Source organism: Balaenoptera musculus, chromosome 17, assembly GCF_009873245.2.
Source record: "Balaenoptera musculus isolate JJ_BM4_2016_0621 chromosome 17, mBalMus1.pri.v3, whole genome shotgun sequence".
NCBI classification, from domain to species: Eukaryota; Metazoa; Chordata; class Mammalia; order Artiodactyla; family Balaenopteridae; genus Balaenoptera; species Balaenoptera musculus.
The window spans coordinates 71151038-71167016 of NC_045801.1; the positions used below are offsets into that span (position 1 = coordinate 71151038).

Consider the following 15979-nt stretch of genomic DNA (forward strand, 5'->3'; position numbering starts at 1 on the left):
ACTCTGAAAGGCTCCGGAAGAATAACAGGTTTAACACTGAGTACGTGGGAAACATGAATAGTATGTGAACTTTATTATATTTCCTTTTATGCCTCTTGAATTTGAGTCATATAAATACAGTATTTATTATCGAATAATTTTTTAAAGTGCCCCTCCTGAAACTGATGACCTCTTGAAGTTGAATGGAAAGGAAGGAGAATTCATGCAGGTCTAAACCTACAGAAAGCTTTTCCAGGAAAGACATGGTGCTGAACTGACCCTGACCAATTTGGAATACCTTCAATCTACACACAGAAGGAAATAAGTGTACAATGGTTGTGAATGAGAGTTTTGTATTTTTCCAATAGCCTTTTGAAAGACACTCGTTAGAGTTATATAAATATTATATAAATTTTAAATCACTTTATAAAGAAAGATATAATGAAAAGAAATGGTACCCTATCCACCACCTATCCATCTAGGATGGATCCACAGGGGAAACCATTTTTAATATTTTCTTCCTATGATTACATCCATGTTGACAAATAGTGTGTTTCCACACCTATTTATAAATTCAGGAACTGTACGCATTAATCATCACTCCCTGCTATGATGAATTAGGATTCGGCTCACCTTCCATCACTCCCCACCTCCTCCCATCATCACCTTAAAATGGTTATATCACTATTTTTTTATGCTTTCCAGCTGTTACGTTCATAACTGTAAGTAATATGTTTCCGTCTTTATTTTGTACTCTATCAACTGATACAATGTCTCTTGACCCCTCCCTCTGTCTTATGAAAATATTCCTGCCTCCATTCTTCCTTTTAGCTGTCTCTCCATCTCTGGTCCTCCAAACACTGGCATCTACGTTTTACATCTCCAAGGTGATCATATTTACGTTCCGTTTTCAATCATAAATATGTAGTCCATATTTTACCCTGAAAGGGTTATCCTACACATTGAAATTTAATGCAGTGTTTACTTAATTATGAATAAAATTATCATTTGCTATAGAGCCAACAGCATAATATAATTATATTTTATTTCTTGAGCAGCTTTTCATTTTTCCTAGTGGTCCTAACTGGTTTCTTATTTCCTCCCATTATTTAACTTTTTCATAATTTTAAGACCTCATGATTTTTTCCTAATATTTTCATTTTTCCTCTGTAATATCATGTCATATTTGTCCACCGTCTCTTCCTTCCCAGAGCCTGACATTTTCTGCTGCAATCTGTACCAGTCTAGGCCTGTAACACAATTCTCTTCCTAAACTTCCCCTCTTGTTGTCCTGGGTTGTATCCCCACCATCTTAGCAGGTCTTCTGACTAAAGGAAAAGCTTCTGGCCAAGAGATTTTTCCAGCAACTACAATGAGACACTCTTCAGCCTACCAAGGACTTTTTTGAGGAAAAGGACTAATAGAAAAAGTCAAAATACTATATTCTATGCTCTTTTTTTTTTTTCCTGCCTCCAGGATAGCAATATGCCTTTTTGAGAAGATCCCTAACTTGATGATTCAGATAAGACAATTTGGAACTTGATTTTAATTTAGTTATTTAACTCATGCCAGTTGTGATTTATTCTGTTTCATACTGAAATACTGTATTTTATTTTTCTTTCCAGAATTATTTGACAGACACTAAATAGAACTTTTTTTTTATAATAAAGAGTGCTTAATTGTCAAAGGAGTAAAATATTATACATGGACAAATGACTAACATTTTACTATATTTTACTAAGGTGCTCTGATTCTGCTTCCTTAATAATGACCAATTTTTTCAGAGTCTGCTTCTTCTGAGCCTGTAAGATGGGGCAGGGGAGGAGAGCTATGATGATTCACCAACTTGATTAACTTTTTTCTCTTTTTGACAAAGTATTGTGTCATGATTATGTACAGCTCTGATTCCATTTAAATATCTGTGTGACAAATATTCTGCAGAGGAAGAAGAACAGGACTTGAGTAATATGACTAACTCAGCATACATAATTTGTTAATGTAGTTAGTTCTGATTCAGAAGTATGAAATCCTCAGAATTAATGGAATGCATAGAAGACAGACAGTCTAACTTTTACTTTTCTTATACTGGTTCAATTTATTCCAAATCCTAGCCTTTTTATACAGAGATCAATATCTTGAAGACTTTTGATGTGCAAATGGCTTATTTTATTCATTTTAATTTGTAAAATCTGACCTCGAAAATTTGTTTACAGAGCTCACTGTCCTATCTTTTCTATTTGCTTAATGAATATTTACTAAATGTTTAGCATTTATAGGTTCCTCCTATTTATCTGGCACAGTATGACATTCTTGGAGGAATCAAAATACTTAAAATACTAATACCTCACTCCAAGCGATTTTACAGAAACATAAATGTTAATATGAAACAAAAAAAATATTCCAAACAGTGAAGAACCAAGAGCTACATTATGTGGCACAAAGGACTGTGTGGCACTTAGAGAAATCTGAAGGAAACAGAAATGAGGGCTGGGCACCCACATAAGGCTTAGTGAACACAGATGAGACGTGAAGAGCTGCTTGTCGGTCATTCTGATGCAAACACTTGAAGCCAGTTTATTGACTATGAAACACAAAATTTCCCACTGCATCTGGAACATTATTTAACTTATTGGGGTATGTTTTCTTTGTCTCTGTATGATGGGAATAAGATAAAAAGATTCATGCTTGCTTCTGTAAGTTGACTCTAAAAGTCAACATTTGTGTGTGTATATGACTTTAAATAGTGCCTATCATTCTAACTAAAATTCATGCAAGTAAAACTCTTTATTCTTTTCAAGTAACTTGAGCTCAGAAGGCATGATCATTTCAGAAGACGTATTAACAGTATCCTATGACCAGCCTAATGCATTGGAGATGTCATCACTCAAGGCGGGCCGGGTAAGCTTATTTTAAATACCAGTCCTGTGGCCAAGAATTTATGATAGACGATATTTCACTTAAGGAAATAGGTATTTCCTGGCAACTTTGAAGACTGAAAAGCAGAAGTACTAAGTTGAACCATACGAAACTGACACTCTGTAGGTCATAACATCAGTGATTTTCTATGGTTCTCTTTTCCAGTTGGGTTCTCTTGGGAGCCACCACCTATATATCAGACTCCCCCCAAAAATTACACCTAAAAAGGAAGAGCTACTTTTATTTCTAAAATCCTAATATTTAAAGTTGGGGATTGATAAATCATCTCCAGAGCAATCAAAATAGGCAACAGACCCTTTCTAAATTCCATGAAGTTTCTTTGAAGATTTCTTTGTGGATCTCTTACCTCAGCTAAGAATAAATAGGTTAAGAATATGTGTATTGGGTTTTCTGTAAATTGAATAAGATCACTTATTCTGGACCTTTTAGACTTTCATATAGGAAATAAGGAAAAGAGGACAGAGAGAGAAATGTTTGTCAGCCTTGACCCAGAGTTCTTAAGACAAAGAGGAATAATATACTGAGGTCCATTCAAGCTTTGGCTTCTCCACAGATCATTACAACCAAGATGCCAATTAACACTAATGTGACAGTGGCTTGTATGACGTGGACAGCTGGCCACTCAAAGATACACAAGGACCACCTGCTCATGTAACATAGGCCACCAAACAGGCACCAGATGGTGACAACATTTGAATGTTATTACTATAGTCACTTTCACCTCAGCTCTATTTGAACTGGACATTAGGAGAAAGAGCTGTAAAATTTGCATTTGATTTTTAGAACAATATGGTTCTCTATAAATCTCACATGTATGACTTACTTGAGACCAAAGAATCATCCCTGGGCATTGGTGGCTCAGAAGAAAGTTCTGCATCATATGGCAATTAGAAGCAATTGGCTTAACCAAGACATACTATTCCTGCTGAGATGCCCTTCTGGAAAGCGTGGAGAAGAGAAATGTGGAAAAATCACGGACAGGGAAAGACTTGACTGAGGTGATGGAGTTGGGGGTTGGTAAAAAAAGTGAAAAATGGTTGTCAGAAGAGGCAAGTGCCAAAGCAACAAGAGGAGCCGAAACATGCCCAATTTTTGGCTGCATATTCCAAGCCTTGAAATTTGCTCCTGGTTATACAGATATTCAAGGAAAAACATTCTGGAAACTTTTAGACATGCTTATTGCCCCCCCCCCAACAAAAAAAAAAGATGTAAATACAATTTTTTCAATAAATATGCACTAGGAGTTTGAAAGAACATTCAAGGAGTTCAAATCATTTCCCCAAACTGTGGAAAATGTTCTGTGAAATTGACTGATGCCCTAAGCATGGAAAAATAGTTATGAGGTAAAACTTGGTTAACAAATTCTGGAACATAGTTTTGTACCTTGGACAAAGAGTAATCCATGTTTGTATGTCATAGGGAGAATAGCCTTCAGGTATCATGCCCAAATCCTTAGTAAAGAAAACAACACTGTCTAAGGATCTAGACATCACATGTAAAATTGTCTAGCAAAGTATACAGCAATCAAAAGACCATAGAGATTCCACTAATATTACTGCATTATAGACTGATGTGGTCTCTACTTATGTATGAAAAAAATCAGATTCCCATTTCCCTAACGACATAGGTGACCCTTGTTGAAACAGCAGCCAGATGTCCAATAAGATTTCCTGAATTTTGTAATGCAACAAACTTAGCAGGTGGTCCTTAGTCTCTAAATCAAACTGTTAGGGCTTCTTGGGGGTGAAGGGTGAGGATGCCTAGCTTAAGAAAACAGGGTCAGTATGGAAAAAAAGTCTGAAAAAATCTAGAGAAAGCAAAAGATTAGAGAAAAATATTGGTAAAATTTGACAAATGCATTTCTCAGTATTATGTCAAACATGTTTACTAAGCAGCACAATTAATAAAAAATATTCTGTACTAGAGCCCCTAATTATTATTCCACGCAGGACAGAATACCTCTTCATTATGCCTTTTTGAATTGATTGTGTACATCAAACAGTCGAGATATAAATAAAATATGCCTGCATGCATAATGCCCTCACATTAAAGCTGAAGGCAATTAACCTATGATTTCTCATTAATTAAATTAAACAACCTTCTAAAAAATGTCTAAAATCAAAACAGATTTCTTTTAGTGTAGATTTTCTCCACAATGATGCAGAGAAGCTGTTTACCAAATTTATCACACCAATAAAAAAAATGCTGTTTCTGATTTTATCCCAGGCTTGTCTCTAGTTTTCTCCTGAGGTTCCAGTCTCATTTAGCTAAATCTGATTACAATGTCAGGGTTTTATTTTTTTTCCTATGTCTTTAAAAATACCTGTTCTCATCAAGATTTTTTTTTCCTATTAAATTGTCCAAACACCTTCTCCCTGAGCTGGATCCATATCATATAGTGGAAAACTCAAATTATTTGGTGAATTTGCTGGATTTAGATAGCTGAAGCACATAAATGAGATACAAGAGGGCATAATGGGGGCCCAGTAACAGGGCAGCCTCAGCAAGGCTGGAAAATTCTCATTACCCTCCTGTTCAAGCTCCTTCCAATTCTCCCTCTCCTTCCCTGACTCCCAAGTTACACCAAGTTATTAGGTATTTCAAATTTCAGTAGTCTCCCCTCTACAGAGTATTTTCATTTTAAAACAGGTATAAAAGGATATGTTCCACCAAGGAATATATCCTTAATAATAGAAACCTTTTGTTTTGCTTTTCTATAAAGTCCTTTGCAGATCCCCTAAAATCCCACTATATTAAGAGACCACATAGTCAGAGATTGCCTCCACCTAAAGCCTGCCCTTCTTAGCACACAATCGGGTGCTAAAATTTTTCTTAAACATCATGCATTGATTTCTTAAACATCAATCCCTTCTCCAATGGGCAAAGTATATATATATATAATATATATATATATTTACACTTTTTTTCATATCCTGAGGATCTGTTTGAAACAGTGCTTTCACATGGTAAGTCCTCAAAGAATGATGCTGTATTGAACTGAGTTTAAGCCTCGGTTCACTCCTTTCCCCCAGTGAATCAGCTCCCCATCTCTACTACCACTGGCTGCTAGTGACAGCCTTTGTCTTCTAGTTCCCTGGATTAGAACTGTGAAGATATCCTTCACTCTTTGGTCACCTTTTCATAATCCTTTTATTGATTTCCTCATGAGGTGCTATCATCTCTTCCTCAAAATGACAGGAAGAAATGATGACTCCCTTTTTCTTGATTCCAACGACCACAGCCTAATACAGACACATTACTTTGCCCTTAGAAACGTAAGCTTTCCCAGACAGCCCTCTAATCCCACTCACTGCCTCTAAATTATCCCTCTACGATATACGTTACCTGTACTCTTTAACAACAAATCTTCCTTCAGCCTTGTTTTGCCCTTGACCTCCTCCTCACACACGTACATCAGCTGTAAAGCACACAACGTCCATTGTCTGTTCAACAAATATCATCACCTTCGCTCCTAGTAGAGCCCCGGATTTTGTGTTCTAAAGGCAGGAGAGAGTCTATACTCTTACAAAAGAACCACCCTTCCTCTGCTCTATGACTGGTCTAAACCAGCCAGTTTCTGGCCAATGGGCTTTAAGGGAATGTGTCTGGGGAAGCTAATAAAATCCTCAATAACATGGCAAAGCTTCATAAGGACAAAATACTATACCTCAGTCTCTTCCTTACTGCTTGGAATGTGAGTGTAAGGTTGTGACGCCTAGACCTATACCAATAGGTAAGAACAGTAGATCAAAAGAACAGAAAACCTTGGGTCCTTGATGGCATCATTGAGCTGGGAGCCAACTCTTCAAGACTTTTTGTTAAAGAATAAGAAATTTAAATTTAGTACATTTAATTTAGTTGAAAAAGATCAAAAGAAATTATTTTACTATACAAGGTGAATCTGCAAAAAGACTCTGTAAAGCATTGTTCTTCAATGCCCCGATTTGGGAACCCACTGGCACAGAAGACCATGAGTACTCTGAATACTATGTAGCTTCATGACAAATTCTTTGGGAGACTGATAACATACTGCACAGGATTTAATGTCAGGGTACACACAATCTCTGATCCAACAAAGGCATCTGAGAAATTCACTAAGCACGTATTTAAACAATTGAATCTGTCATGTGCATTCTGAGAAGTCCCTGAAGAAGAGTAAGCCTGACAGGATACAATGGCATTGGAGAAGCTATTATAGTCAATTCTATGAATCAGGTACCCTGATTCCCCAAGGCAATTTTTACAAGAGCGGGTCAATGGCTTACATTTAAGGCTTTGTTTTAAAAATGATACGAGGGGATTTGAGAAAAGGTTTCCCTTTAGTTACAATACCTTTTAATACTACATTAAAATAAGACAGGGTGCTATTGATACAAAGGTACATTTTGATAAAAGAGGATTTTATGATAAATAAATCTTAAAATGAAGTACTAATCCAATTTTTACTGCAGACCATCATAAATAGAATACAGTATGCTGTGCATAAAGAAATGAAAAAGCCTACTAAAAAGGTCTAAAGTATTAAAGTAATGTGACTGAGTTTTACAAATCTGTACATATGATTTTAGTCACGTCAATGTAGTCATCTTGTATATGCTGTGAGAATGTTGCCCAGTCTGATTCTCTTCCATGAAGCTGTCCAGTTTTTCCAACACCATTTGTTTAAGAGACTATCCTATCCCCATTGATTACTCTTGGCTTCCTTGTCAAATATGGGTTGACTATATGTGTAAGGGCTAATATTCCCAGGCTCTTGATTCTATTCCATTGGTCTATGTGTCTGTTTTTATGCCAGTACTGTACTGTTTTGACTACTATCGCTGCTTTGTGTCAGTCTCAGCCTATCAACAGCAACTTTATCTGCTAGGAATGCCTGAGGGCACTTGGGCCCGTGCTATTTGTGGTGAGCCCCACAGTGTAGCGGCTGGACCACTCTTGTGGTTCTTATTATAAGAACCACAAGAGTAAGACACACTGCAGCAACAACCATCAGGCAACTTGGAAAAAGCAAAGGTTATTATTCACCAATCCTGGAGGATACCTGGCACACCTGGGGCCATACCGCAAACTCATAGATCTGGAGGGAAGGAGAGAAAGCACAGACCTGGGGTTCTGCCTTTATTCGTGCGTTCGCTATTTATTGGTGAATTTAAAACATAAGAGCAAGAAGTAAAGTACAGGAAGGGAGAGGCAAGTAATCAGTTATCTAGGTCACCCAGGGCTTTCTAAAGGAAACTTCATGGATGAGGTAGCCTGGCCATTTATTTACTTTGTTGTGTGGATGGCCATGTGTTTATTCGAGATGAACGTCTTTGAAATGGATGCCTTGTCAATCAAAAGCTTAATGTCAGTCTCTCAATTATAATCAAAAAATTGCAGATATTTCACTAAAATAGCTTAGTAATACAATTTAAAACCAGGAAGTGTGATGTTCACAGCTTCTTCTCTTTCAGGATTGCTTTGGTTATCTGATGTCCTTTTTGGTTCCATATAAGCTTTAGGATTGTTTGTTCTATTTCTGTGGAAAAATGCCATTGGAGTTTTGATAAAGGATTGAATTGAACATATAGGTGCTTTGTGTAGTACGGCCATTTCAATAATATTAATTATATTAATCTATTAACACTGGATATCTTTCCACTTGTTTGTGTCTTCTTCAATTTCATCAAAGTATTGTAGCTTTCAGACCTGTTAGTGTTTGCTTAATATATTTAGGTGCTCCAATGTTGAGTGTATATATACTTACAATTGTTATGTCTTCCTGATAAATTGACCCCTTCATTATTATATAATGATCTTCTTTGTCTCTTGTTACCATTTATAACAGGCCTAAAGTCTGTTTTGCCTCTTATAAGTATAGTTACCCCTGCTCTCTTTTGGTTTCTACTTACATGTATTATCTTCTTCCATCCCTTCACCTTGAGCTTATGTGTGTCCTTAAAGCTGAAGTGAGTCTTTTGGAGTCAGTATATAGTTGGATCCTTTTATAGTCATCTAGCCTCTCTATGTCTTTTGATTGGAGAATTAAATCCATTTACATTAACAGTAATTATTAAGGGAGTTCCCTGGCGGTCCAGTGGTTAGGACTCTTGCGCTTTCACTGCTGAAGATCCAGGTTCTATCCCTGGTCAGGGAACTAAGATCCCACAAGCCATGTAGCGTGGCGAAAAAAAACCTCAAAAAAACAGAGTAATTATTAATATGTAAGGACTTACTAATGCCATCTTATTAATTGTTTTCTGGCTGTTTTGTAGTTTCCTTGCTCCTTTCTTTTTACCTTGCTGACTTCTTTTGTGAATTGATTTTCCATGGTGATATGCTTTGATTCCCTTCTCTTTTATCTTTTGTGAATCTACTGTAGGTTTTTGCCTTGTGGTTATAATGAGGCATATATAAAACATCTTACAGATATAATAGTCTATTTTACACTGATAACAACTTAACTACAATCACATACAAAAACTCTACCCTTTTGCACTCTCCCATAATTTTATGCTTTTGATGTCATAATTTACCGCTTCTTATATTGTGTATTCATTAACAAATTATTGTAGCTATAGTTATTTTTAATACTCTTGTCTTTTCTTCTTCATAATAAAGTTAAATGGTTAACACTCCACCATATTACAGTATTAGGGTATTCTGAATTTGCCTATGTATCTACCTTTACCACAGTGTTGTATAGGTTCATGTTTTCATGTTACTAATTAGTGTCCCTTCATTTCAGCTTGAAGGGCTCCATTCAACATTTCTTGTAAGGCAGGTCTCGTGGAGATGGAGTCCCTCGGCTTTTGTCTGTGTAAGTCTTTTATCTCTCCTTTGTTTCTGAAGGATAGCTTTGCTGGGTAAAGTAGTCTTGGTTGACTTTTTCTTTCTTTCAGCACTTTGAATATTTCATTCCACTCACTCCTGTCCTATAAGGTTTCTGCTGAGAAATCCACACTGATAGCCTTAGAGGAGTTCTAAGTTACAAGCTTTTTTTCTCTTGCTGCTTTTAAGATTCTCTCTGTGTTTGATTTTTTGGTCAGTTTTATTACAATGTGTCTTGAAGAAGATCTCTTTAAGTTGACTTTGGTGACTTAAGAGCTTCGTTAACTTGGATATCCAAATCTCTTCTCAGATGTGGGGAATTCTAAGCCATTATTTCTTTAAATAAGCTCTCTGCCTCCCTTCTCCCTCTTCTCTCCTTCGGAATGCCGATAATTTGTGAATTGGTCTTTTTGATGGTGTACCACAGATTATATGACTTTCTTCTCTCTTTCTCACTTTTTTTCTTTGCACTCCTCTGACTGACCACAGGGTGGAGAAGGGGGTGTGTGGGTGAGGCAGTGTACTAGGGGTGCCCATGGGCCAGTCAGGCGATCCACAGATGAGGCATTTCCAGCGGCTCATGAGTAGTCTTCTTCATGCAATCTATGATACAGTTAGTATCTGTGTCCCTTTAACATCCTCTGAGAGTTCTATATGCTGCTTTCCCCACCTCTATTTGCCCCTCAGTCATGTAGCTCACAATTCAGTACTCTGGATGGGGTGGAAGAGTAATGAACCTTTTGGCAGCATGCTGCAAGAGACTCGAGCTGAGGACAATCTTTCTTGGCCCTAAGCTGTGCCACCTTGGGAGAGGGGTGATACAGATAAAGTCAAACTGTTCCTCTTACCCACTCCAATGTGTCCTAACTTGTATTTTTTGTTGTTGTTGTTCTAATGGAGTCCTGAAACTTCTTCTATGGAAACCTGGACTTTCACAAGGACTCTCTCATCTGTGAGTGACTAAATCAGTGTTCTCCAGGGGCTACCAGACCATGGCCAATAGAGGCTGGAGTTGGCTCACAGGCCACTGCAGTGTCCACACCTGGGACCAAAGTCTGTCTGCCTATTCCTGATGTGCTGGTAGATAAGACTTCTCCCAGGTTCCCTGGCACATAGTGCTGGATCCACAGGGCCTGGCTCCCTCAAGGGCACTTTTGTCCATGGATGGATGACAAATTTTTGTTGTCGAGGGAGAAGAGACAAAAATGAGGGACTTCTTAGGCTGCCATGATGCTTATGTTACTCCTGACCATTAGATTGTAGTTGACCTTCTGTATTTATCCTCCTTCAGGAAAAGAATGTACTGACCATGCAAATGTAAGTGTCTCAGTTCAGTGTCAATTATATACCTTGTTACAAATATCAAATAACTCAAGTCAAATCTAAATGGTGAGCACACAAAAAAAGTTGTGAACAAAGATGAAATAAGGGCAAGTAGTGCAGCATCTAAGGAAAATTAGAATCAAACCTGGAATTAAATTCTAGCTGTGCCAGTTTATAAGCTGTGGGACCTATGTATGGTAAGTCACTTGATCTCTCAGAATCCAAGTTTTCTCATTTACGAATGTGAATATTAATACAGTATGGTATTGTTGGGAAAATTAGCAATGATGTATTTCTAATCCAAATGTCAGTTGAGATCACCCTTTCCTTTTCATGCTGTGATCTCTGGAAACTCCAGTCCCCAAGATGCTTTGAGTCACATTGGGGCTTAAACTCTATGGTCCTCTCTCCTTCTAAACTCTTGTTTCTGCTAAATCTTTGATCTCTTTCACATTCTGCCTCCTGTATCTTCCTCTTTTTTCTAACTGTGCCACCTCAGAGCACAATCTTTTTCCTCTGATTTTTCCAAATCATCCAAGGCATTTATGCCTAGTAGACACTGACAGAGTATTAACAGATTTAAAAATAAATATTAGAAATGCTGTGGGCTATTTCCTGTTCCCAGCCAACTTTCCTACTAACATTGCTCCCTCTCCCAACGTTTTCCTCAAATCTCCTTCCCTACTCCCAACCACCAAAGTTTGTTTTATTTCTTTTGAAAATCAGTGTGTTACCTTTGCTTCTCACTCCCAAGGACATTCTTGTTATGCCCAGAGAGGATGATTTTAAGAAGAACTTGGTGGGCAGCATTTAAAGTAATGTTGTTTAGCTACATTCTTAACATGCCTAGAAGAGTAGACATTCAATTAGTGGTAGTTGTTATCATTATGTGTATAAATCGCCAAGGTAATGACCTTGAAATGCTATTCTCTTTTGAATATATATTCTTTTATGTTTGTTAACAAGGCAGTCCATTATTTTATGGTCACCACTTACAAATCACCATTCCAGAGGCCACAGAGGGTAATTCAATACTTTTGGTTTTTAGAGTGCTGAAAAATAACTCACAATCATTACTTTTTCAATTATATCCCAACAAATGGACATTTTTTTTCCTTGTTTTGCTCCAACAATCACCTAATTTTCTGTGTTAGATGTATTCTGCTTTGATCTTTAGAAAACCACTCTCTGTACTCTCAGCCTTTATGCCTCCTCTTGTATTGCTGACACCAGCCCCACAGCCAGGGTGTATCTTGTGATCTAGGCTTAGAGAAACAGTACATTACACTCCCTGGCTTCAAACATAAGTCAGGGATGGACACACTACCAAAATCGAATGAATCAGACCAAATGAGACAATTCTAGATGCTTCTAGGAAAGCCAACTGTAATGGTTAATTTTATGTATCAACTTGATTGGTATAAGGGATGCCCAGGTATTTGGTCAACATTATTTGGGTGTGTCAATGAGAATAATTCTGGATGAGATTAACATTGAATTGGTAGACTGAGTAAATCAGATTGCTCTCCCTAAGGTGGATGGGCCTCATCCAATCAGTTAAAGGTCCTCAATTGAACAGAAAGGTTGACCCTCCTCTAGTAAGAGAGAATCCTTTCCACCTGACTGCCCCTTTGAACTGGGATATCATCTTTTTTCCTGCCTTCAGACTCAAACTGAAATGCCAGCTCTTCCTGAGTCTCAAGCCTGCTGGCCTGTGATGGAATGAAACCATCAGTTCTCCTGGTGCTCCAGCTTGCTAATGCACCCTGCAGATCTTGGGACTTACCTGCCTCTTGTCTTGTAAGCCAATTCATATGTATATGAATCATTTCTCTGGAGATCCTGACTAATACACCAACTATCCAAGATGGACCTTTTATAGATATATTGTTATTGTCAAACACACAGATAATTTTTCTGAAAATAAGCCAACATAGCAGAAAACTGCACTGACAGGCAGAGAGAGAAAAAAAAATCCTTGTGGTCTTTCCTTGAGCCCTTGGTCAAGCAAAATTTGAAACCAACTCTATCCTGGGTTTTTCTGTTACACAGCAGAATAAACTCCCTTTTTGCTTAAAGGGCCTTTCTATGTCTTGTAACAAGAATTCTAACTGATAGCTCATTTCATCCAAATTGGGGATAAATAAATACAAAGAAATACATACACTCATCCAGATAAAAGTAAATGGAAACACGGAGACACACAATAAATGGAAAAAGTTTACACAAAGTCACATGTAAACCAAGTATGCAAAAGTACATGTAATTAGCTTCTGGGGAAAGGTCCAAATTCAGGACCTTCCTAATGGCTAATAATTAATAGTTGTGATATTTATAATGTCCATGAAATTAAAGAAGATCAATTGCATAGGAAGACCCCAGTTTCCTGATTCAAGAAAGGAAACCAAATATAATATTAAGATAGTCATCAAATCACAAGGAAAGAGAGCAAAATAAGAAGAAAGGAATGAAAAATAATTACAAAAACAACCAGAAAACAATTAATAAAATGACAATAGGTATATATTTATCAATAAAGATCCAAGAATTTTATATTATAGAGCATGTCTTAAATCACAGTATTTTGGAAACTTTTCAAATAATATAGGACTTCTCATAATATATAGCATTCGCAGAATAGCTAACTTTTAACAATGTAATTCCTTAGAGAACTCTAAGAAATAAATTGGTTGAAAATATACCTCTGTAAAAATGAATAATTTGATACAAGATCATTGGATATAAGCCTATTAAATGCTGGAGGACGTCTGCTAAAAATGATAATTTGTGATTTGAAGTTGTTGAATGATGCATGTTCATTCTTTAAGACAATTTGATAGCAAAATCAATTGTCTGTAACCTAACATGTGAAGGAAAACCCATACCAGTGATATAAAGAATACTTATCTTTTTATTCTAAAAAGCATTAAATCTATTTCATCCACAAGCAATTTCAATTCATTACAATACCAGGATAATAAAGAGGAAAACATACGCCCACTATACACTAGCATATTTTCAATGAGGATATTATCAAGTGGGAGAATGGCACCAACTGACTCATTTGTGAATGTAGTTTCTTTTTGAGCCTCAGTATGAGAAGTTTATGTTGATTTTATATGACTTAGTCTAGTTAAAAAACTACTACAGATCACAGGACAGAGGCCTAAATAAAGTTTTTATAGGAATATAGCCACACCCATTCTTTTATGTTTTATTTATGCTGCTTTTGGGCTCCAATAGCAGATTTGAGTGGCAGAGACACAGACTGTATGGCAATAAGACTAAAACATTTACTATGCGTCCCTTTAAGAAAAAATTTGTGTACTTGGGACTTAGTTGATAACTGAGAACTGCCCCTGGGTCCAAGTACACTATTTTCAAATCTTAGATACTTTTATTCACAAAATTACAATGTGAAATTATGGGTAAAAATTGTCAATATTGAATGAGTAAAACTTAAAGCCTAGTTGTTCATCATGTAGAATACTGGCCTAAGGAACACAGACTTGAAATTAGTTAGGAGGGAAACTAGCATAGAATTTAGAAGACATGCCTATTTAATCAGTGGACCTATAACATCAGGTAAAGTAGAAGATTACCTTTTCAAAATTGAACAGATTAATTAATGGACTAACAGGATGAAAATAGAGGATTACTTGCTAAAAAATGAATAATGAACCTATAACATAGGGTGAAGTAGATTACTATTTAAAAAATGAAGAGATTACTCAATGAGCACATTCAGATGGGACTAAAATCAGACCCCACAGTTTGCAAATAAACCATAAAAACTGCAGGGAACTTAAAGTCTTCAGGAGGTATTCTATTTAATTTAAACTCTTTAATCAACTATTCTAAATGAACAACCACTATTTACAGTAATAAAACCTGAAAAAGATTTGGAGATTACAAAGGTCAAGCAGTTCTCAAAGTAACTTCCTTTGTTGTATTTTATGAGGGTTCACTTAATACATGTGCTTACTATCTCAGAGTTGTGGGCACTATCCTTCCTAAGAAAACTCAGGATCTGGTATAAATAGTAGAAATAAAAAAGTAAGTATCTATAGGGTAAAGTAAGAAAGAGCGAAAGAAAAGATAAATGTGCTCCAAAGAAATGGGATAAAATCAACATCTCTTAGCATGAATGTTGCAGGCCAAAACTCATCTCATTTATGCTTGAAGAGAGAATATACCATACCTGTCATCTCTCTGCTTGCTAAGCAGGAAATAAAGCTGGCCAACTAACACATATGAACTCTGTTCACAGAGCCCAAAATCAACTTTCTACTCACAGCAGAGGCCTGTTTAGGAAAAGGCCTACACAGTGACAGAAGAACGCATGCTAACCATCTATATTAATCAACCTAGTCCCTCATAAGTAATTTTAAATATGAATTAATAAAGAAGCACTGCCCAACACTTGAGGAAAATCAATAATGTGAAATAAAAATGAAAAGGTAAATAAAGAAAATGAATAAGTTTGAATGAAACAAGATTATTTGGGAGAACCGAAGAAAACTTTTTTAAATTTTTAATATTTAATTAATTGATTAATGAAAATGTATGATACCCAAAAAACAAAAACAGACTGCCATCTATTTTTTTAAAAAATCAAAGAACCAAATAAAGAGTTCTTAGAAGTAAAAATATGATTGGTAAAAAAAAATAAAATAGAAATAGGAATAAATAAGTAAGGTATCTTCCAAGCATTGAACAAAAAAAGACAAAAAGGTAGAAACATAGAAAAATTTGACTGTCATATAAGATGGGATGAAAGGAAAAAACTTCAGGAAGAAAATAGGAGGGAGTAATCAAAGATATAGTAGAAGAAAAATATCCCAGAGCTGAAGAAAATTACTAGATAAGAATGGTACCACAAAGATTATTGAAAAAGTCTTATACCTAGACACATTCTAATAAAATTTTA

The 15979-nt window shown here is 36.3% G+C and overlaps 1 long non-coding RNA gene across 1 annotated transcript in view; it reads left to right on the forward strand.

Moving 5' to 3' along the window:
* Nucleotides 1–7864: 7864 nt before the first annotated feature.
* Nucleotides 7865–15979, forward strand: part of LOC118883267 — a 51205-nt gene continuing 43090 nt past the window's right edge. Inside the window, exons 1-2 of the long non-coding RNA XR_005016982.1 lie at nt 7865–8164; nt 9644–9715. This is a non-coding gene — a long non-coding RNA (uncharacterized LOC118883267). The remainder of the gene's footprint in view (nt 8165–9643; nt 9716–15979) is intronic.